The 24,685-nt window shown below is 38.6% G+C and overlaps 1 long non-coding RNA gene across 1 annotated transcript in view; it reads left to right on the forward strand.

The window, feature by feature from the left end:
• The first annotated feature begins 837 nt into the window (after positions 1 to 837).
• The window catches only part of LOC140003245 (uncharacterized), a 91,456-nt gene continuing 67,608 nt past the window's right edge, over positions 838 to 24,685 (forward strand). The window contains exon 1 of the long non-coding RNA XR_011811564.1: positions 838 to 956. This is a non-coding gene — a long non-coding RNA (uncharacterized lncRNA). The remainder of the gene's footprint in view (positions 957 to 24,685) is intronic.

Here is a 24,685-nt window from a genome sequence, read left to right on the forward strand (position 1 = left end):
AAAAACAAGTTAACCAATTAAATAAAACTGAGGCTATAAGACTAATAGGCATTCTGGCAGGTATGAAATCTAATGTAACTTCAATTTTGTAAATTTACAAAGAAGATAGATGGATGGATAAGTAGAGAGAAGGAGAAACAGATATCAGGATAACAAGTATTTACTAGCTGGAGTTAGAATACAGAAATAACAGAGCAAAGCATATCCTGCTTAATGGATTGTGAGCATCCTATCTGTTTGTTGTTACAGCTGAATAGATGTCTGATTGTTTTAACCTAGTAATTTCATTTTAAACATCAAAGCTAGGAGATACTGGGATGCAGGTCTTGGCTCCTTCCTTGGCCTTCCAAGGGGGTATGAATCCATCATAAGATTGGTCAGTCATTTTTATGAAGACTTTTTTTGCTTGAATTTTCTTTTGTTATGATGTATATATACCTACATATATATATGTATTATAATAGTTACTTTCAGGACCAGGGTACAGAAACTACACAAGATATCAAATAAGCAGGTATTACAAATTGACAAGTAAAAGATTTCTGTTGGGTGACAAACTTCAAGTTCTCTTAAAGAAACTGCAAAGCAAAAAAACACTTTACAGAATTAGAAACTCTACTTTAAAATACAGGAACTTCATTATGAGTCTTTTCAGTGACTTAAGTTTACAGGTTTAACCTAGTAGCTACTAAAAAAGACAGATCTGATTCCCCAGTGAGACCTACTTAAGAAGCAATGACATTAGTGACCAAACAACAGCAGCTGTGCAGAGCTAATCCCAAAGCGGGGTGCAGCTATATTACAAGCACATGATGGCTTTGGCTGTTTTCCAGGTGTCTGGTATGTTTACTGCATCTCCTCCAACAGATGAGAGGAGAATTGAAGTGAAGTAAAAAAATGCAGCAACCATTCAGAATGGGACTGATGCTTCATGTCTTTTTTTTTCAAGCTTCCAGGTATGCAGGATTATTTTGAGATTTAAATGACTTGGCAGCAGAATTTTAAGTTTGGTTTACTTAAGCCAAAGTTTGGGTTAGAATTTGGGACTGTAAATAGACTACATCTGGTGCTAAAGTTAGTGGAATTGTAGAAGTTCCTTATCTCACCTTTGAAGGAGGTTCAGGGGGCATATACTAATGTATATTGGGGGCTTTGTCTGTAGTGTCTGTCATGCTCCTTGATAACTAGGTGCTAGGCTTCTGCAGGGCATGCAGAACTTGACAATAGAAGAGGAACACCTTGTGCAGCAGGACAGCTTAGTTTTCTACAGCTAAAAATGATTAAAAGTTCCCAGGCTTTTTTCCTTTTAAGCAACATCAAGCAAGCGTCTCTCAGTAGTTCCTGCATGGCCTGTGGTCAGACTTCTACTTTCAGCCCTAGCAGCAGGTTGCACTAGGAATACTTAAAGGAGGCAGCTGGGCACAAGTGATGATGGTAGTGGAATGAAAGGTGATGGGGTTCAATTTTCTGGCTGACAATTCCAGCTGGAATGACTGGGGGCCTGGGTAAAGGAATGACTGTGGGTTGGGCCCTGCAGAGGTTTATGTTCTCAGTATTAGCAAGATGAATTATAGAACTCTCTTCTAGTTTAATTGTATTGACTTTGAAAAAATATTTCTTTCCCTTGACCCTGTCATTGTCTTTCAATTGCTCATCTGGACCTGTATATCTATCCTTTCTCCCTATCTACAGTCTATTTAGTTCTGGCCTACTGTTTGGAATATTTCTTCCCTTGTATATTGAATAATCGCCATGGCAATCCTTCCTTTTTCCTCTTTGCACTTAGAGGCCCTGATATGTGGAATAACCTTCCTATCACCCTCTTCAACTCTTGTCTTCCTTTCTGACTTCTAGACTGCATGCTGTCTGAACAGAGCAATATTTGTATGTTGTACAATGCCAAGAATACCAATGTTTCATAAGTAACAGTACAGGAAATGCAGTCACTGTAATGGAAATGAACAGCTCAGGCAAAAATTGAGATACTGGTGCTTCTGCAACAGTTACTAACTGTAAAGTCTGATTTCTAAATAGCTGTTATTTTTCGTGTGTGTTGAGGAAATTGAGCGATGACACACATGCAGATGTTTACTTTCTGCTATGCTGGTAAGCCTTGGTATATATGTATATCTTTCTGGTGCAATGTAAATTCCTTTCAAGATGCCATTTAAGAGGGATGTAATCTGTACAGAGCACTAACAAACTGAAGCATGGTGGATTTACTCATTTAAGGGAATTATTCATTTAATTTTTACCATTTAGTATTTATATTCATTTACCATTCATTTATTCCCTTCATTTTTATTCATTTATTCATTTATCAAATATTCATTTTAATGGCTTTCATTATCACTACAGTAACTGTAGGGACAGATTTGCAATAATTTTATTCCTTAAATAGGTTTATTCGTGGAAAATCTACAGAGCAGGGAAAGGCCACTTGTTATCTCAGGTTCATTCCCTTTTCCTTTGCTCAGAACTGCTCTTTTTTTTTTTTTTTTTTTTTTTTTACTCCCCTTGTTTCTTTAAAGCGCTCACTAGGTTTCTTTTGAATTCCTCTATCTTTTCTATGGTAACAGCCCAGTTCAGCAGTATTGGACGAAGTGCTTGGCTGATGTAAATTACTGGGATCAGAACATGTTATTCAGTGCTTTGGGCACTGGTTTGGTCTTCTTGTTTCTCCATATGTATTTTTTTCCCTATATAATGGCTTTTCCTCTAAAATTTATTCTCTTTTAATGCCCATTCTGTTTTACCATTGATTAGTTACCTACAATCCAGGCATCAAAGAACTTTTTAGGAATAAATTCTTTGATCTATGATAGGAGAAAGTCTATACCTCAGGAGAGATTAGGTTTTATGTATTAATTTCATATTGAACACAGGGAATTCAACTCTTTATTTAAATAAAAAACCAAAATCAGTTCTTTCCCTCCATGAAAACACTGGAGGAATAGTATCTGTTAACTTTAATGGGCATCAGATTGTGTTTTTAATGAGGAGAACAAGTACTGCGTCATCTGATGTCTGTTGTATATGACCAGTGCTTCTCAGTTAAATTACAGCTTTTCATTTTTAGCTATATAGGCTGGAAAGTACTTATGTAGTTCATTCCCCGAAGTGTATTACCAGTCATCTTAAAGGATATCTTCTTATGGGTAGTGAAATTTTATCCCCTGATAGCAGGATATTCATGGATGAATATGTGCCTGGTTTTGGTGAAGGAGTAAGCTATTTCATTTTTTGCCCTTCTAACTTCAGTGAACCTTCAGTCTCATAGGAAACTTCTCCATGACTATTTCAATGCTACTTTGCATTACAATTTTTTTTAAAATAGTAGTAGTTTGTAGTCTCCCAGTTCTTAATTTTTTCTTCTTTAAACAATCAGGGTATTTGAAACTTAAGCTGTAATCTTCAGGCAACTCTAAATTCAAGCCACTCTCTTCCCGTAGTCATTCACAGCATATCTGTACCCTGAGCTGTATCACAAACTTTGGTGCTATTTCAACAACAGAAACCCATTTGAAATAGTATACCACATCATGACTGGCTGAACAGTACCTATATTCAACACTTTCAATTTTGTTATTTTGTATTTAGGGAGTCAGAAAATAATAATTTCCCTGTCTTTATAGAAAGCATCATGAACTGGGTATTCCATGATATTGTATATTCAATAAACCTAACTGCTTCAGATATTTACATTCTGAAGGTTATCTTTGTTGCCAGAAGAGCTAGAAGTAATTTCCTTTACAATGAGATCTTAAGTTTGTAGAATGTGTTGTGACCCAGCAGAAAACCTCTTCACGCCCCACCCTAAAGCTGCAACTGTAATTTTAAGAACCACTGCTCTGGAAGCTTCTTATCAGCTCCAAAAATGTCTTATCTCCAGTTGCTTTCAGCTGCATAATAAGAGGTCATTTGAAATAGGTAATGTCTTTGTAAGGGGCTATAATCTAAAGCCCACAGTTGTCAATGGAAAGCATCCACTGATTTCAGGGACACTGGATCTAGGTATTTATTCCATAACGTGGTGTTTGCTTAGTAAATTTAGTAATAATAAGATATGAGGAAATTGGGCTGCCTATTGAAGCCAAACAGAAATATTCTGGTGGTATTTACTTTGCAGATAAAGCCCTGAAAATCCTCTGATTTTAAGTATTTCCCAGTACCATGCCTCTAATTGACCTCTACCCGAGAAAGAAATCCTCTTTCCAGCTCACCTGTCCAGCTCCTCCTGGCCCCTCAGCATCCATGCAGCCATGGAGAGGAAAACCCAGTGTGTCTGGGGGCTGCAGCTCAACTCTGGGGTCACAGCTTGGAGGGCTCTGTTGTGGTGGCCCTGTTGCTGAGGCTGGCTTCTTTGGGGGTAACCTGAAGGCTGGGCGGCTCAGACACAGTGTTTGGGGGGGAATATACATATCTAGATCATTAAGAAAAATGACAATTGTTTTACGCTAGAGATAGTTGTCTTCAAAATAGTGGAACTTCCTTTAAAAAAAAAAAAAAGGATTTTTTGTTTTTGGACTCAACCAGCTCACCTTGCCGAAGAAAATGTAAATTCAATTAGGAGAGGAAATAGTTTATACTTACTTCCATTCTCATCTTGTCTTGCAGCATTTGAATGAGTTTTCAGTTTGAAGGAGCCCTCTTGCCCTCCCAACAGAATCTTAAATCAGTGTGAAGAAGGCTGATGTGTGCTCTAACCCTCTGGTGTATGTGCATTTTTTCATAAAATCTGAACATTAACCTGATGGCCTTTAGGCATGATACTTTCTGAAAAAATTTAAGTGTGCTGTTTATTGCTTGCTCCAGTTCCTCCTGCAAACACTACAGGGACCTCATTTAATTCCGGGGCTATATTATCCTCCTTCTTTATTAAGTTTCTTCAAATATACTGCCATGGTCTAATGTCTTCTCTTGTCAGCTTCATTCCACTTTATACACCTGAAGGAGACTTTATTGTTTTCGTTTCCTTGCTCTGAAAACTTTATTCTTAGCCATTTTTGACTTCTCAGGATTTTTTAGCTCATCCTTCCACTGTATAGTTTTTCTATTTGCTTTATAATATCCTGTGCTTCTTTGGCATGACATACTTTTTTGTTTTCTTTTATTATTATTATTTAAATCTAAATAAGGTAAGAAACATAGAGGGTCTTGGTAAGCTTTTCTGTTGTCCTATAAAAGAGAATACCTGCAGCAATGTGAGAAGTCCCAAAACCTGGGGAAACATTAGCTTTATTTTTAGGAAGCTAGTAAACCCATGGTTATAAAGGGTGGCCCAAACCACTGGTGCATCCTAAATGTTAGAGCCACAGCCAAAGTGCCTCTCAGATTTGTACTGAGGTACAACTGTACCTGTTAAATCAGTCTTTGTATTGATTCTCCCAACTCTTACTTCCACTGTAGCCTCTTTTGACCTATATTGCAAACATTAATATTGCAACAGAGGTGCTTTTGGGAGGAACCTCTGCCTATTATATCCAGTCTTGCCTCAAGTATTGTCCTGTCTACAGAGACAAAATTCATCCTTTAACTTGGTTTTTGCACTGGTTTCATGATAGCTTGTTTTACACACTTCACCTGAGCTGACCGTTACTTGCTCACATTAGTACCAACCTGTTGTTACTAGAGAAAGGCTTGTTGCGTGTTATATCTTCCTCACTCTTAGGGATAAATGAACACATGAACCTCTCTAAGTAAAATTCAGGACACTGGAAAAAATATTAAATAGTTAATAAATAAATTCAACTGATACATACACAAAAATTATTCCAAGAAAACATTATAGTAAAGGGATATAGAATTACCTCATGCAGAGCCAGCACAAGACAGCAGAGATGTGTCTGCATATCAGCTTACAAGTACTTACGATGCTCACTGCTCACTCAGCACATCCTGTTAAACAAAGTCAAGTATGCAAGACTAATACCAAATCAATTAGAGCTACTAATGTGTGATGCAACTAGGGAGCAGAAATGTTGAGTTGTTTATAATGTTCATCACAGGTTGTTGTCTGATAAAACCTTTGGATTTGTAACCTGGTGTGTGATCCATGCACCAGGTTGACTATTGCTTATTTCAGAGCTGCACAAGTTGGGGTAACAGGTGGTTTCCCAAGTTGTCATGCCTTAGGACTTTCCGTGCCACTCTTTGTACAATCCTTTATGAATGCACTCATGTGTTTGTACAGTCCCCTAGCCTCCGAGGGGTTATGCAGGTAGCACACTGCTGCCATGGCAGAATCATGCTGCGCATCCTCAGAGTGGAAGGGTTCCCTGTTGGGCCAGGGTCTCCCAGCCTAGGGGCATGACTTTTATTATTATAACAAAGATATTTCACTTTACTATCTACTGCTATCAAGGTGGTGATAAACTGGTAATTCCAACTCCTGAAATCAAATAATTTGGTAAGGTTCAAGAGAGAACATACCTTAGGGTTTTCCATTAGTGTCCCTACCATGCTGAAGTAGAAGTTAGATAATTAATGTTTTACAGTAACTTTTGAATATCCACTGTCTTACTGATCTAGCAAATCTTCAATCTGATCTTTCAAGAACTGTCACCCTTAATTTGAAAATATTTCTTAGAGAAATTGGAATTAATTATGGGATGTGGAACTGAGCTTCTTGAACGATTCACAGGAGTTTATTAGGAAAAATATATTTACAAATGCAGAAACTATCATAGCAGGACATGATCAACAGTATTTCAGATCTTGTTGTGGTGTCTCAAAGGTTATTTTCTCAGCCAGTGAAATACTAACATTAACAATTACAAATAATTTCAAACTATATGGTTTTTGTTGCGAGGATGCTGGAGCAATGCATTGCAAAACAAGGGCTGGGTGTAAGAAACCAAGGGGGTGAAGCAAGGCAAAGAGGAAAAGCAAAAGGCAGAGCTGGGCACCACATTCTGGCGGTGTGAACACACAGAGCTGTGTGGGCATGAAACCTTCTACAAAATACAATACTTTTCATCTGCACCATGTATTTAGAGCTGCATGTTTTCATGTCACAGTAGGCAGCAGTGATCATATATTGATAAGTATACGTGGAAGTCCAGCAATGCTGTATGTGTGACTTGCAATGCATTCACAGGAATCAGACTGGAAATTTGCTTTCTTCAGTCAGAGTCGGTTGCTTGTTTGTTTACGGAGTAGACACAAAGGATGAGCACTGGAGATAGCTTCAGGCAAGGGCAGATCTAAAGCAGAGGATGAATCTGCAGCCATCTGGTGTGTCAGCTCACATGGAAAATCAGGGACTTTGAGTGCTGGGCCAAATCAGCAACACCTACTAGAAATTGATGACGATGAGAAGAAGAATCTTGCTGGTTTTGTTACTACTGTTGGATTCCTTCAGTATTTGGTGAGAGAGGATGAAAAAAAACTATTATCCCACCTTTTTAAGCACAAAATAAAATATTTAAGTCTTTGTGGCTCTGGAGGACAGAAAGCAGAATTAGCATTTGTTTTTAACAATTTATCTTATAAAGCTGGAGGGTCCCATGCTACCATGCTGATGCAGTAAGAGCACAGTGATGTAGCTGTGCATAAAATGAGAACTGATGTACAGCAGTTAACAATATAATCTGAATGCTGCACCCTGACAGCTGTCTGTATAATTTAAATGCTGGAGGTTTTCATCTGAGCAGTTATTCTCTAAAAATGGGTTCGGTAAAGATGTTTTCTTGCGTTTTCTCTTGTGTTAGACCATTTTACATTGTGGAGCAGGAACGTTCATATTCCTAGCCTGTAGTAGAAATGGAATTTTAAAAAGCCTAATATTAGGATTTACCTTCAAGAAAACAAGAATAAAGAAATGCAGCTAGTCTCTTTAAAAAAAAAAAAAAAAAAAAAAAAGATTCTTTTCCACTGGTGACTGTGCTCTTACAAGAGATAATACCTTCAGTTATTTGTAGTCTCAGAGGGTTTCCAATAGAGAAGCAAATGGAGTTAGATGAAAAGAGTATATCAAAAAGTACAACCAATAAAGGGGGGAAAGGCACTTGTAAAACCTTAAACTTTTCAAGGAGTTGAGCAGTTGACAGAGTGCCCAATTCTCCAGCTGTATTAAGATGAAAGTGATACGTGTGGTGCAACCTATTGTTAATTAAATGGCCACCATTATAGAAAGATAGTTATATGTCTTAAAACTTTTTTTTTTTTTTTTTGTACCTGAAATTACCTATAAACCCTGCTGTAAAATGTGGGTGGCTGAACCCCTGGAACACTTTGCAAGTGTACTATTGCTAATAGCCTGTGTGGGTGCTGGGCAGGTGCTGAGGTGTCCCTACCGCCTCCTATGAGGACGGGGGCCTGTAGCAGGTGGTGGGACAACTGAGCCATCCCTTACAGCTCCATGCTAGGGATGATTTATTCAGAAGCTTTCCAATAAAATCAATGTGCATTTCTAGAAAGTCACTTGAGAGTTCTCTGCATGGACAGCTTGATAGGGTTTGATTTTCTTTACCTTAATTGCACCATGGTGCTTAAAAAGGGTAAGTGTTTAGAACAGGCTGAGTATAATCCATAGGGCTGCACAAATGGATTGTATAATTGGGGAGTGGAGAGGGCACAGTGAAGAGCTTTATTATATCCAGTTATTTGGCTTAGACATCCTTGGGGTACCTGCTGTAATCTGATGCATCCATAAGGCTCCCATCAGGTATACCACTAATACTCAGGGATCACAGTCTCTGGGCTTTGATGCTCCACATTTATCAGGGCAGTCTTTCAGGGTGGGACTTCCAGATTTCTGCCGTTAAATCCAAATGTTAAAGAGCTGACCACAGTTATGGTTTCAGAGGTTTCTGGATGTAGCTGAGCCTCAGGCTCTGAATCATCTCAATTGAAACAAACTCTCATGCTGTAACTGTTTCTTCTACTGCTGCCATTGAGTGGACCTGGGACAACACTTGGTGATTGTCTGAGAGCTTCCAGGCTCCAAGAAGACCCAAAGATGATGTACAGAACTGACATTGTTTTAAGGTCTAGGTCCTTAATCTGAATCAGAAACACAATGTTGTTTAAGGAATACCTGAAATTTGTCAGAAAAGCTTAATTTTCCTGTCTGGAAAAAAGATTTCCCCACTTTATTGCTCATCTTAAAATAGATGTTTTATTTGCATGTAAGATTATTCTACCATTTGTGAGAAGTCTCAGCTTCTTTCTCAGTTCTGCTGTGTCTTTCTTTAGGGTTTTCTTATAAAAATAACTTAGCATATGTGCACCATAACATAAGCTTTTAATGTAGATTTATTTATAAGCTCTAAGCAGTTAAAGTTTATATATATATATATATATATATATAATTTCATATGTGTGAATATCTGTTGTGGAACTGAACTGTGAGGCTAAAGCACTAAAGGTCCTGGGCCTTCTTTACAAATCCCTGACATGAAGTTTGGCACTGTGGTATGGATAACCTGAATCTGTCAGCAATACTGCAGTGAATGTGTGAGAGCGTGTTTAGCTCATTCCCTGGCGTGACACAGTGTAGAAGTAGCAGGCTCTCCAACAGTCTGTCAGGAATTCAATCAAAAATATGTGTGAATCTCAGAGAGAGAAACTTTGGGCAAAACATTTTGGGTTTAGTGAGTGGCATTTCCTGACAACACTGCTTTGTTGTAAATGTTTTCCAACCTAGTTCTGCTTCTCATGAAACTAAACCTTGTTGTGACCAACTGCTGGATTGTAATTTACATTGGAGTAGGCTGTGACATTGCAGTGTCTTTGTTCCTAGGGAAGAGAGGAATTGTGTCCAGAGCAGGGAAGAGCACCACGTTGTAGGTAGTACGGCTGGCTCTGTCACTGGCATGCCATCAGTGTTTATCCACAGTTTCACTTGAAAAAAATTCTAGCTATGAAAGAAAGCAAAACTTAACACATTCCCAAGCACTGCATTTCTTATCTTCAGGTTTGTAAGATACGGTCATCCCGGACTATTGAGTTCTCTCACACACTGGCTGTCAATACAGATTCTTCTGATTATTAGACTCATAGTTCACTTTCATAGTTTCAAGATTTATGGAATCATAGTTTCACTTTATGCTAATGTAAATAAGAAAAAACTTGTCTGAAGTCAAAGAAATTACACTTCTGGTTTTATCAATGCAAATAAAAAGGAGAATCAAAACTCTTATTTGTTTTATGCTTGGCTTAGCTTTCAGCAAATATCCAGGTGCTGTAAATACCATAAAAAGAAAATCCATGCTCCAACACTACTAACATACAAACCAGCAGCAAAATATGGATTTCTTTCCTAGTTTCTTTGTAGCTTAGCGTATATATGAAATTAGTACAGGCCTGCAGAAGGATATGAAAGGAGAGAGCTCTACCCAGGGAGCATGTAAACAGCGCCAAGCAACTGGTGTTGTACTATGCTATTTGCTGTGCCCTATTTTCACAGACAAACAATTTCTGCAGCCAAAAATGCATGAAAGTTCAGAAATTTCAAGAGCCCCAGTGGCACTGTGAGTTGTTTTTTCCTCTTCTGTTGTTCAGTGGTGCTCTCAGTTTCCCCTAACATGTGTGGGCATAAATCTCTTTTTTTCCTAAAGGAGGTTTCTGTTCTCTGAGATGAATTTCTCTGAATTTCAACAGGATCATATTAAAGAAGCTGTTACCTGCTCCTGTTTTTGGTTTCCTGAGGTGTAACCCCTTTCACTTCCAGCCTTGAAGGCGGGGGGAGACCTGTGTTAGTACTTACTAGATTATGCTAGTTATAGTAGATTATACTAGTAGATTAGGTTAGTTTAGTTAGTACTTTAATATCTTCCTTAATTTCCAGTACATATTTCTTCAAATTGGGATCAAGGATAATAAGTTGTTAAGAGGTGTTTCCTTTTGTATGCTGTAGATGATGATTACGTTACGTGAGTTGACCCTTCTGTCCAGCTGTAGCATTAATAATGCTAAAGAGTTGCATAGTTCTGAGACTCCTCCTATACAAACCTAATCACAGGATTACATTTTTAGTTTCTCTTCCCTCCTTAAAAGGTTAACCATGTTGTTTGTTGCGGGTTTTGTGCTGCTAGGCCTAGCAGACATTGGCTTGTGACTGGAGCAATTTAATAGCTGAATTTCTCTCTTTAGTTGTCATATTTACCTAAAGGCAAAGATTTCATAGTGGTATATACCCATGTTAACCCAGCTTCTTGTGTACAGTGTATTACATAAATAACGTGAGATTTACAGTCTCCCAAATCCTTTATCAGCTGGTAGCACAATTCTTTGAAAATCCTTTCCTAGCTTATGGTAATACGTTACTTTTTATGATGAATCCACTCACGGCTTTGCTAAGAGCTTTGAGGTGAAAGACATTCTATGAATATAGAAAGTGAAGATTTTTGGTGGGCATGGATTAGATGGGTCTTCCATGAAATTCAGTGTAGAAGAGGCTCAGTGGAAGGCTGGGAGGTATAGTTGTTGTGTGCAAGGTAGGCTGCATGACTGCACTTCTATTGGTGATAACATTTATCCCATTTATCCTACAGAGCAGCACAGGACAGTTCAGACACTATTGTGTATCAGCTTAGTCAGTAGAGTTATGTCAGTGTACTACCTCTGAAGGATTTTGTCTACGTTAAAATAAAGCTTAATTCTAATGTCTGCAGCATGAGTCTTGCAAAGTCTGTTTGTTATTAGCAAGTTACTAATGGCAAAATGTCATATTCATCTGGAAAAGAAAATTCTATTCCTACGAGAAGTTCAAAATGTTTCTAAGGAAACCATGCTACCAAAAGTGTTTTCTTGTGTTCTAACACTTGGCTCAATGTTCACCTGGCTGAGTGTGGTATTTTTGGTTGTCCTCTGGTTGAGCACGTGTATGCACACACACACAAAAGTATAAAGTCAGAAGTTACAGTAAGGAGACAAGAACGAACAAGATTGTCTGCTGCTTTTCTCCTGTAGTAAAAATCGTTCTCCTAAATATGAAGTCTGTTACTCTATTGCATTTTTGTCTTGCTTTTGGTGAGACATTTATTAATTTTTTTCCCCAAGTACTCATAGCACAGTACTAGGGTTGAAGGCTGGTGTACAGAAATGAAAGAAACCCTGTATGTTGGTGAATGTCTAGGCGAGCTCCAAAATCTTCTTCTCCTTACCCTCCTAACACAGGGGCACAGCTGTGTATCTAGGCCTCGGTACTTAAGCAAAATCCCAGACCGCTGAAGAATTTAATGTGAGATTGAGTCAAATGTACAAGCGTATGCAAACTTCCTGCTGTTAATGTGGGGACATCTTAATTTTTCCCTCTAGTATTTCACCCTTAAAGAGTTTTGTTGGACCAGAAATGGAATGGAGATTAGCACTGCTGAGTGTTGCTGGTCACCTTTCCGAATTTTTATACAGTAATGTCCTTCAGGCGTGATCAAGTGGGACCATTTCCCGTCCGGGAGGCTGCTGACCGGCTTGTAAGCTTAGCTGCTAATCAGCTCTGCAGTAACTTACTGTGAGGTAAGTGTTCTCCCATGCTAGGCTGGGGAGAATGTATTGTTTCCTTAGTATACACTGAAAGCTACATCTGAAATTAGTGTAAATATTATTCCTCCCACAGTTTATCCAAGCACAGAAATGAAAACAGTATTATGCAGTTCATTAACAGCTCTTGCTCTTTACGATGTACAGTGATAACCAGCCACTCCAGCAGCATGGAGGGAGTGACTTTTGGGAAATACTTTCCAGGATTACACAGATAATCAGTGAGGGAAAAGAACTTTTTGATAACGTTTCACAAATATTTTCAGGAGGAAAGCAGTACCTTTCCGTTAATATGCATTGTACAACAAATGATCTGTAATTAGCCTTGTCTGGCTGATTTGGGTTTGAAATTTAGGAAGGGATTTGGGGCATAGGATAGGAGGAACTATTAAATTTTTTTGAGGTATGTCCTAAAAGGAGTTCAAAACCTTATTGGATCTGAGAGCACTTTCTTCTTTAACTGGTCTCCACTGACATAGCTGGTTAATAAAAAGAGTTGCAGAAATACTAACAATTAGCACTGACAGCTCTGTGCATCTAAGTACATACCAGAAGTAGAGTTTGTCTTATTGTTTGCCCACGAAATGATTCCCTTTCTTGCATAAGCACAACTAATCAAATGACTTGCTAGATCACACAGTGAATCTGAAGCAGCACCGTGGAAAGAAGTTTAAGGGCACGAAACTACAAATACTTAGTATGAGTAACTTTACTCTTGGGAGTATTTCAGTTGACTCCAGGAGGGATTATGTAGGGTAATAAGCTTTGAACTTCATGGAAAGTGTTTGCAGGACTGATCCCCAAGCATACTCAATTGCAGTCTTCACATAAAATCACATAAATCTGTAGTTAAGGGCTTTTAATAAACATATTCTATGCCATAAATTACTTTCTGAGCAGGATTTTTAGAGGCATAATTTTACAGCATTGACCTCCAATAGACTCGTAACATTCTATCATGTTAAATGTATATTTAATAGCTTCAAACCTTTTTATTTTAGAGGTCCAATGGGCCTGAAGGACTAAGGACTGCAACAACCTATTGTGTCAGTGGGTATTTAGAGAGGTTTAAAAAAATGCAGATTATTGACTTTACTATTGATGCAGAGGAACCATTATAGCCTATCGGGTAATTAAATGTCCTTTCATAAAGAACCCATTGCATGGAGACTGAATTTATGGAAATGATGAAACTTAATGGCTCCATAGAAATGATTGCATCAGGTCTGAAACACTTTGGGGGATATTGTTAATATTCACTTTCTTACTTGTAGTCATGAAAAATTCAGGAATTTTGTAGTAAATTACACATATAAAGATGTATAGGTAGAGTATGTATAGTATATATCTATAAATGTATAGATACAGAGGTTGCTGTGCTAATTTAAACAAATGTTATTGGGAAACGTTGCATCATTTCCTCCTTTCTGTAAAAGCACAAAGTTAAACCAGCCCAGTAAAAATGGACAGCCATGATTTGAGAGTTTTTGTAAATCCAAAATGTGACAGGTTAAAATTTACAGTTTTATGTTCATTTTTTTTGGTCTGATTTATGAGCACTTAGCCACAGTCCAGCCCTTTCTAGTACAGCCATCATTTTACACAGATTATTCTGGGACTTATTTTATAGCTAATGAAAGATTTCAGGTGTATCCACATACAACATGGCATTGAACCTGGAAATTGCTCTGCTGCTTTCAGCACTCTAGTTCCTTGTAAACTCTGGCCTAAGTTCAGCCTCCTACTGTAGTCTCTTTAGTTTGCATTTTTTTCCTCTAAATATACATGCTACTGCCCAGATTTGTCCCCACAGGTGTTATTACTCAGATTTTTATTTTTTTTATTATTTTTAAATACTCAGGACTTTTAAGTTATTTGCTGTTAGGCACAAAGGCACAAAGGAGTAGAAAATATGAGAAATACCTAACAATAAATGCCCCAGAAGAATGCTACTTTTTCACAACAGTTTGTTTCCTATTCAGGCTCATGCACCATATTTCTGACTGCACCCTTGTCAAAAATAGCCACAACATTAGAACCCCTTGGTCAGCACTCTCGAATACTGAACCCACCTGAAGAGCTGTCCCGCAGCCATCTGCTAGTGTGGCCCTTCAGCTGGTGCTTTGTAAGGATCTAGACAACTAGGATTTCACACAGCCCGTGGCAAAGAGTTGGCATGAAGCAGGTGTGGGCATCTGCATTTTGGGACTCTGAAGCTGCAGCATGTCTGTTGCATGCCCCTCCATGCTCTCTCTTCTCTTTGTGGGCTGACTAATAGAAAATCTGCACAGATGCTTGAAGACAAAAGGTGTGATAGCTCTGGATATTCATACTCATGTTGTACCTAGGTCTATGTAACCATGAACAATAGAGACTATGCAGCTAGGGAGTCTGCATTTCTGTTTCAGAGTCCACAGTACAAAATTATTGCTGTGTTTTTTAGATCAGCATTTGCTTTTTCTTATGTTTTTGTTTGTTTGTTTTACCAGAAATTTCCTTGCAGCTCCATTTAATCTCTGCTCTCTTCTCTCTTGTTATTTGCCAAAAGAAGAAAAATCAAGCAAGTTCACGTTAGTACTGCCTGTGCTGTGTGGTTTATGGGTGGATAAAATGTTTGTGTCGACTTCTTATAATGAAAAGAAAAACATTCACTTATTTTCATATACTTATGAACTCAAACATTGGTTTTTACCACTGTCTGAGTTTGTGCTTTTGGGCACAGCCATCACATGAAAGCACAGGCATGCTGTTGTGCTGCCAATAGCACTTGTTTGCCCAGTGCTTTGGGCAAAGTTTTGCTAAATATCCTCATATAAGTAAAATCAGTGTTACCCTGAGTTTTAGAATGTTTTAGAATGTCCTCAGCTCTGTTATGACTGATGTATACTGACACTTAGGTGCCTGTATACGTCTTGGCAGAATAAGTGGTAGCATTGATTAAAATAAAATAAACTGTGATTCACAAACTGCAAATTTAAAAGAGTGCTTGAGATCACAACTTTAGGAATCTTTTTAGTTTCCATTCAAATCAATGAGAATTATTCTTAACTTTAACTATCTTAAATGCTGTTCTGGAAAAGGTTGTTTGTAGAATAATTAAAAAATATATATTTAAAGGCTTTTTCTGTTTTCTACTCTTTCTGCAGGTTTATATGTAGGATAATAATAATGCTTTAATTTAATATAGGTATTTTATCTGTTTCTGCAAAGCTTTATACACCAGTACAAAAAGATTTAAGGCCCTTGAAATGTTTATTTTCGACTCTTTCATTTTAATGTTTTTAATCAAAGTTGTACCATAACTAAAACACATTCATTTGTAGGAGGCTGTAGAGAAGTCCCTGAAGTGCTTCCCTTTGAGGAGCTTTGTTATTCCATGTAGAGGGCTCTGTAAGCCACAAACATTATAATTACCTGATTTTTCTCTTGTTGAAATCAGTGGCAAAATCCTTACAGGTTGCAGTGGCAGCAAGACTGAAAGGGACTGCTGTGCTTCAGCTTATTGTTCCATTTTCTGATTAACGTCTTAAACTGCATTTTGATCATGTAGCTTCTACTAACAGAGAATGCCTGATGGTTTTTTTGTTGATTTTCTGAGAGAACAACAGCTCATCTTGATGCTCAGCCAAGGCATCTATCATTTAGCTGTCCCTTTCAGTTACCGTGTTGAGAATGCAGCACAGCCCTGGCTCACAGAGTCTCCGCTCCATCTGGTGACCTGTCAGAAGAGCTCTTAGACCTCTTTCCATTCAGGATCCAGCAGTGAATTTTTTATGCACAGAACGTGTTTTAACTTCTTTTGTGCTGAGTACATTTAAGAGGTCAGACTCCAAATGCTGTTAATATCATTCAAAAAGTTATAGTACAACAGCTTGGTCGCAGTCACTGTCCAGAAGAGATGGTATTAGCCTACAGAAAGAGTAGTGTCACTTAACTGTCCTAAAGATCAGTGTTAGAGAATAAATACGCCATGTTACCTCGTGTTTGCTGCAATGACTAGTAATGGACAAGTGCTAAAGTGTAGCTAACGCATACCCATGTGAGCCATTTCAGCATTTCTTTTCGTTCCCTGTTCTCCTAAACAGATGTTTTCTCCCTGCTATGCAATTTTTTCCTCCAGTGTTTTTGGAGCTGTCTCATCTAGCTCTTGTGAATACCACATGGTATTCACATAAGCATTCTGCACATAACCTAGTATTGCAATTAAACACAAATGAGAGCAGGAAGAAAATGGCAGATCTGGACTAAGGCTTCTCCCAGAGATGATGGGAGATAGGTGCAGACATCCATTCTTTCTGTTAAATCGCATGATTTATTTACTACGGGTCTGTTTTAAACAGTGTACCCCCCTTTCTCCCTCAGTTTAACTTTCATCATTCATTTCTGCCTCCTGCATGTTAGCCTCTGGATCCTGCCTCTGGTAGGAGATACAGTGATTATGGGAGTGTAAACAAATAAAGCTCATGTGGATCTCATTTTGGGGATACTAGGGTCTGTCACTGTGTGAATTTTATAAGTCCCTAAACACTTTGACCCTTAGTTCCCTCTTATGCTAAGCCTGTATGATGCACGTGTCAGCCCCAAGTCTAGCAGATGGGCACTTGAGCCTGAAAAGTAATGTGGAGGAGAAAGTGAGGTCCTGGCTGTCAGGTGATGCTACTTGTGATGTCAGGAGGCTGTGGGGGGGGGGAATTGACTGAGTCACTCTGTGCTTCAGACACCCTTTTTACAATGATGAGTGACTCTTTTTTGTGTTGAAAAACAAATTCAGGAAACACATTATTGCCTTCTCATTTTCTGAGCAACAACTCTAAATATTTTGTTGGCTGTTCCCAAGCTTAGAGACTGGCACTGGGCAACTCAGGCTGAACATGGAAGGGACAAGTATGAAAAATGTTACAAGGCCCATTACAAGGTCTTGTTCATTCTGTTTTCCAGTATATGAAAACTAAATATTCCTGTCTTAGAATTATCCAGATAACAAGTTACTTGTACCGTTCTTACTTTATCACTGTTGTCCTATGGCAGACACATGAGTTAATACTGAATGCACAACAGTACACAACTCTGGTAGTACATTTTGGAATGAAGGGTGTTACACTCTTGCGATTGCTGCAAAGCAGCCAGCGTTAATTTCAGATCTGAATTCTTCCAAATGAAATTACAATAATATTCTTGCTCTGCATTGGCATTGCTGACATCACCTAAAAACATTAATTCTAATTACAGGACTGATTTGGTCCCTTATTAGGCATTTGTTCAGGGCTAAGTAGCTTGATAAAGCAGAACACTGTAACTCTTCAGCAAAAGTGAAGCCTTCTGGATAGGGTTCCTACCATCTCTGTGCCTTCCCTGGTGATGATGAATGTGCCCATGTGGAGATTAGATCATTTGCTTCACTCAAGTTATAAACTGTTCTGTGCGCTTTCTTTTTAGGCAGCTTGTTGATTCTGAGCAAGTGGGACTTGGCTGGTCTTGGGATTCAGCTAATGTGATACTGGAAATATTTGAAACTTGGAATTGACCGTGAGCTACATTCAGTTTCATACATTCGATAATAGCTGTTAAAATACTGTGTGATCTTAAATTTATTGCTGTTCTTTATTAGAAAGAGCTGTACCTGAATTTAAACAGATGAATTGATTTACTTTTTTTTTCAGCCTGAATTTCATGAGGCACAGGAGCTCTTCCTTTATTGTAACTTGCAGGTAACACTTTGAAACCTACACAGTCTACTTCTTTTATCTGGAGACTATTAGCTAATTAATATATAGTGGGTACATATAAGCAAAGGTGTGCATTTCTGATACACATAAGCAAATACTTTTGTAGAATAGGTGATATGCAAAAAAAGTTTTGTCTGATTTGAAGCATTTGTGAACTCAGAGTTGAATCTCATTTAATTAAAATCTAATCAATTAGTTTGTTTTGAATGAGAGAATGTGAATTGCCATTTCCCGTAAGTACTCCCAAATGACTCTCTGTCATATCTGTGTGTGGTCTTTTTCTCCTTCAGTTGAACCTGTCCTACTCTGTGTAATAGCTTATGCATCAGAAACTGTGAATCACATTTTCCACCTTTGTGGTGAGTAATCCTAGTAGTTAATTGGTCTTCTCCACTGTTCATGACTACCATGTTGAGTGGAAGAGTTTCTCCAGGTAGAGCTGAGCCAGACAAACGTGGGCAGTAGCTAACTAACAGCACAATGGTTAGGGGCCCTGAAGAGTCTTTGTAACTACCATTATGTGCCTGGGACTCCCTGTGATTTCTCCCTGCATTTGTTGTGTAGTTCGGCAAGCAAACAACAACTCTTGTATGCCTCAGCTTAATCTTTCAAAATAGAGGTGTTACCTGCTGGAACTATTACATACTCTGTTGCTCATGAGCTTCAGGCACAAACATTTATTTATTTATTTTTATGATGTGCGTTTTCAATCTTAAGAGTAGCAAGCTGCTGGTTACTGAAAGTAAAGGAGAATGTTTGATTTAGTGGAATTGGCACACACACATGCATTGCCTTGTATGTGGCTGTTATTTCAGTGTTTTCCTGTACTGGCTACTTGTTGTATTCTAAAATAAGCAAAGTAGTCCTAAATTATATGGCTGTCCTTTATGCATTGCACAGAAGGGCACAGAGTAATCAATGTAAAGATTAAACAACACCGTCAATTAATCATTAAGCTTGGAAGTTCTTAGACAATTCAGCAAAGCTTTTGAATATCATTCAAGAAATGATGTAGGGCACTGCAATTTTCCTAAAGTCAGTCTGTATGTTTCTGCCTAATTCACGTGGCATTTTATTGATCCACCTTCTTGCTGTGCTTTAGAGACGTGAAAGCTGCATTTCTGACTTATGCTCAGGTGACCTGTATGTGATCAGGAGAAACCAAAGATGTGTCCCAGATCTGCAGCTGTTGGTGTGTGGTTAAGTCAGCAGGCCGCTTGTCTCAGTGCATTTTAATTAACAGTGGGAAATGTGGCAAGTGTACTGCATTGGCAAGATAATAATGTTGTACAAGTGCATTGTCCTGTGATGAAGAGTAATGCTTTTCTTTATTCTGAAATCTATTCCATAAGGTAGCTTGCATGAACATTATTGATTTAAAATGACTTTAAAAGCAGGCTATATTCTTCTTAAACAAGATTGCCAGTGCCTTTCCTGCATAGCTCCATGGCTAAAGTGCACCTGACCACGTGCCACAACACTTGGTTGTGGCTATCAAGAGTAAGCAGTGCTGGTCAGGGTGAACAGCACGGGTGTTCACCCCTGCAAGCAACCTGGTGTTTGTACTTTCTGGTCAGTAGCATATAAAACCAAGGCCTCAACTGCTTGTCTAGGTTTTTTGGGAGGGTGGGGTGTAAGGAATCCAATACCGTATGACAGGGAAACAGCAGGACTCCGTTGCTTCTCTAAGCAAGGAGAAAAGATGGTAAGATTTACATTTAGGGATGAGGAACTTTTTTCAAAACTTCTCTTTACAATACAGTAGTTTAGGAAATATATAATAATGAAGGCATGTTTACTTTTTGTAGAATTCATGGCATAATGAGGATAATAAGACCCTCCAAGGCAATAATTGCTTCACTGTAGGGTGCTCCTGCATCTCAAATTGCTCAGCATCTGGGTTTTAAATCATTTGCTCTCCTGGTGGGTAAAACTGCCAGCTAAACAGGCAGGCAGACAAGTAGCATTTTTAAACTTACACAGCATGATCATGGCATGTGTGCATTTAGGGCTGAGCTTGTTATCATCAGGAATTGTTATCTAAACCATGGAGACAGACACCAAAATAGATTCTATATGATGCTCCTCTAATAAATTGTTTTCATAGACAGGAACAGTTGGCCTATAGTTATAGACCTATAGTTATAGTATTGGTTTGGATATTTCTCTCTGGCAGATTGTTCAACAGGAAAGCATTGTCTGTGGAGCTCAGAAACCATGTAATAAATTCCACAATTCATGGGTGCTGTGGTGGGCAGGTGACTCTGTGACCACCTTGCTGAAGATTAGGTGGTTATAAGCAGGAAAAAGCTTTGCTGTATTCGGAGAACTACTTTACTAACACATGAAGGCTTTAACTTGGTAAGAATTGAGGCCATCCTGTGTATAGGAAAGCATTTTTTTGAAACAGATTGTGCTTCATTTTTATTTGGGGAGGGTTTTTTTGGGAAGCATTTTTTGAACAGCTTCATTTTTATTTGGGAAGGGTTAGACTGATGAATATTCTGCCTATGGCACATCCTTCTCTATGGGAGTTTCTGCATGCTTACTAGGTGTTTCCTGATGTGGGCTTTCTTCCATCCTCTGACCTTAAGTACACTGAGTATGTCATAGTACAGATGGGGATGAGTGATCTGGCCTCTGTTCTAGAAGATTCTGTGTTTGGGAAGAACTGTCTGAGGTGGTGGAACAGAGCTGGCTAGAAGTCCAGCTTGAAAGAGCAGGTACATGTATGTGCCACAACTATCTGAACAATGGAGGTGTTGCAGCAACAAGAAGGCTTGTGCCCAGGCTCAGTCCATCTCAATTTATAGTTTATCACCCTAAGTTCATACCTGCATTGCTCTAAGTCCTGGATTTTAGACTGTGAGTTCAAATCCTGCTGTGGCTGGTGTTTATCGTGGCCCTGTGATAGGACAGACATGGGTGCTGCTGGCTGTCTAGGCTGCAGGTGTCAAACACGATGCCCATCTGACCCTTCTGAAACCACAGGCTCAGGAGGGACCCTGGTGAGGCTGTGATATGCCTGACATTTATTTTGGCACTGGTGGTAGCTGCTTTGAGTTTTTCTTTTTTTCTTTTTATTTATTTATTTTTCCTGGGTTATTTTTAACCTGGATCAATTCCCTGGTCTGATTCACCTCACATTCGCACAAAAGTTGTACAGGCACAACTGAGGGAGCAGCAGGAATTAGCAGAGGGAGTGGTGCCCGCACACAGCAGCGCTTGTACTAAAAGAAAAGCACCTTTAAGTCCTCTCTAACTGTGTCAATTTGAAGTGCTCTCGTTCTCTCTCTGTCACAGGCTTTTTGTTGCTGTTGTGGATTTTCCTCGCTTTGTTGCTACATGTTTTTCTCCCCATACAACATGTTGTTTCAACTCTGCCAGTACTCATCTGCCATCTCGTTAGTTGTCTGTTGACTACTGCAGCACTTAAGAAAAGGAAAAGAGAAAGGATAAGAAGTCTTTGTAGACTTCTACCAGGCAATGGAAAAATAACACTAGGATGAACATCACCTGGTTTTAAAAAGGCAAAAAGAATAATTGCTTTCCTGACCAAGAAATTCTGGCTAGAAAGCTTGCTTGCTGACTCAGGAACACACGCAGAGGGAGGATACCCACTTCTTGAGGGCCTTTTTCCCCTCTGCAGTCAAAGAAAGAATCATTTGCCAAGCAAGCACTGGCGAAGGCGTGCTGCTTTAATGTTTTCCCTGGTGGGACTATCTTCAAGGTAATGCACATCAGTGTATTATATGATGATCCTGAAGGTATTAATTATGATTACTCTTGGTGGTTTGGTTTTTGGCTCTTTGCCACTTTTTTTTTTTTTTTTTTCTTCCTTGTGTCTGAGAGTGAAATAAAGTAGAAGATGATGTACAGGAACCAAACCTTATCTTTACAGAATCCTCTAGTGAAACGTAGATGTGCTGAAAGCTTCAGTATTCCTGTTGCTATTTGTTGCTTTTTGCTTTGGTAATGTGTGGATTCAGTGCGAAATGGAGGTTGATTGGTAGCTGTGAAAAACAATTGATTCATATGAATAATGGCTCAAATTGTGGACCAGGTGTGAACTGGGGCTTGCAACTGTGCACTTGAATAAGCAGCTTTAAAATTGTGTTAAGAGTGGGAAAAGTGCTTGGTTCCTTGCTGTAATCCAGCACTGCACAAAGAAGCTATTGCTTGATTTTTGGGGCACCGAAAAGCTTGGGCTGTACTTAATCTCCAATTATGTGTTCACCAGGAAACCAAAACTCTGACAAAAAAATGATAAATTTCAGCAAAGGGAATTTTCATTTAGTCCAGTCCGGTAGCTTTGGCTTCCACCTGAAGGCACAGGAGACTCAGTTCTTCAAGATACACAGTACACAAACACGAGACAGCTTCCACCATGGTAATGAAGTGTATAGAGACTTACCTTTGAAGGAACTTTTTTCTGCTTTTACCCGTATAGGTCTAAGGCAATTAATCAATAAGCAAGAACACAGGGTGGAAACATATGGTCTTTGATATTTAATAAATGGATTAACAGAGTCCACCGCTTAATATTCAGCCTCTGCCTTAGGAGTATAAATTAATAAGCATTAGGTCCTTTTTAATGAGGAATTTTCCCTTTTAAAACCTGAATGAATTATCAAAAAGAGCTCTGGCAGAATTTCAAAGACATTTTCTGACCTTCTAGTATTCTGGCCTGCATGAATTTTTAACAAGATGCTATATATCTGGAAGGTCTATTAGAATGCGTCTGCATGAAATCTATCTGCCCTCTAGCCCCCCACCTCTTTTATTCTTTTTTTTTTTTTTTTTTTTTTTTTTTTTTAAATCAGACAACTGAAGCAGAAAAAGGAGAAGTATCTGCAATAGCAAGGGAATACTTAATTTATGTAAATGAAGTTTTAAGAAAGAGTCCTTATTCAAGTTAATAAAACCACACACATTGCTTTTAAATATTAATGGTGGCTGGCAAAAATCCTTTATTTATAGTGACATTTTCATTTATATTCATTTTTGAATAGTATCAACAATGTAAAGCATTCCAAGATCTGTTTGAAAATGCGTATTTTAAAGAGCATAACATGCATAACTTCTAATGAAATGCACATGGCTAGGCTTTCAGTCCTGTAAAACATTTTTTTTTCTGGTTTCTATTCCAGAAAATCTTTAAGAAAACCTTCTTGATTCCTAAACTTGTTGACAAAATAAATGCAATGGAATAAAGTAATTTTTAAGTATTTGTAGCCTAATTTTCAGCATTTTGAAGAAAGCTTACTATATATTACTTGCTTAGTGTTTTATTTTTAAAGGATTGTTCTGTGAAATTTTGAAAATGCAGAACCTCCCTTTTCATAAAAGATTGTAGTTATCTGTGCAAATTTTTACTGATGATGCTTCGTAATCTAAATGCCACTTCAGAAAAATCCTGTATACGTTAATGAACACTGAGCTGTTTCACTTCTTAAAATTACAGCATCAGTTGGCCCTACAGATGGGGCAGTCCATTAGCAGGTTCTTGCTCTGAATCGGTTTCAGATTGCACGCTTCAATAGCTTACTTTTAACTACTATTCACTGCCATGCATTAGACGCCTCCTCCTGGAACCACCTGTGGATTTTGATCGCATCCATCTGGAATCTGCTGACTAAAAAGCCCTTGGGTCTCCTCTTGCTCCTGAAGGTGATTAAAGTACTGTTCCTCCACCACAAGGATCAGTGCCTATGTACTAGGAAAGAAGCAACTGTTAGGTTTTAGTAAACATACTATGAGCAAGTGGTTGTCTTCAGCCTGTTAATCAGTTATGCCAGGAACCACTAATAGGATTTCTGTGTCACTGTTTCTTTTATTTCACTTGTTTCAGAGGGAAGTTCCCCTTCCAAGTTAATCCTTTTGAGCAAAATGTATCCCTGGGTAAACCCTTGGGAACCATTGCAGTCAATAGAGTTGCACCTCAGATGGAGCTGAGCCACTGAAAGTCACTGAACGCGAAGCTGGGAAATGCAGTGCTTTACCCATCCAAATACTGACTAGTCTCCTGAGTCTGGTGTTCGCTGGCATTCCCCACCCCATCTCTTGATTAGGACCACATGAGAGTAGAAAATGATGCTAAAAACCACAGCTCAATAAAAGCTGGCTAATTATTTGTTCATGATACTTTGTCAGGACAGCTTAGCTCTGGAACAACTCCACTGTGGCTTGGTTTTCAATAGGCAGTGTTGAGCGGGCATAATATCGTGTTTCTAATTTTTCTTTGTTGGCATGAGAGACACGCAGTTTGAAGATTTCTTAATTGTTGAGAATAAGGCCTGCCATAGCTTGTGCTAGTGCTTGTCTACTAACATCAGGTACTTTCAGAAGTGCAAAGTGAAGTTGGATGCGTCACTGTTATCAGAGGTCAGTAGGGGTCTGTTTCCCCGTTGTACCTTTCAATTTGTCATTTGACATTTTTTGTCATCATTTTATTTTGTCATCTAGTTCTGGGC

Source organism: Anas platyrhynchos, chromosome 9 (genome assembly GCF_047663525.1).
Source record: "Anas platyrhynchos isolate ZD024472 breed Pekin duck chromosome 9, IASCAAS_PekinDuck_T2T, whole genome shotgun sequence".
Taxonomy (NCBI): Eukaryota; Metazoa; Chordata; class Aves; order Anseriformes; family Anatidae; genus Anas; species Anas platyrhynchos.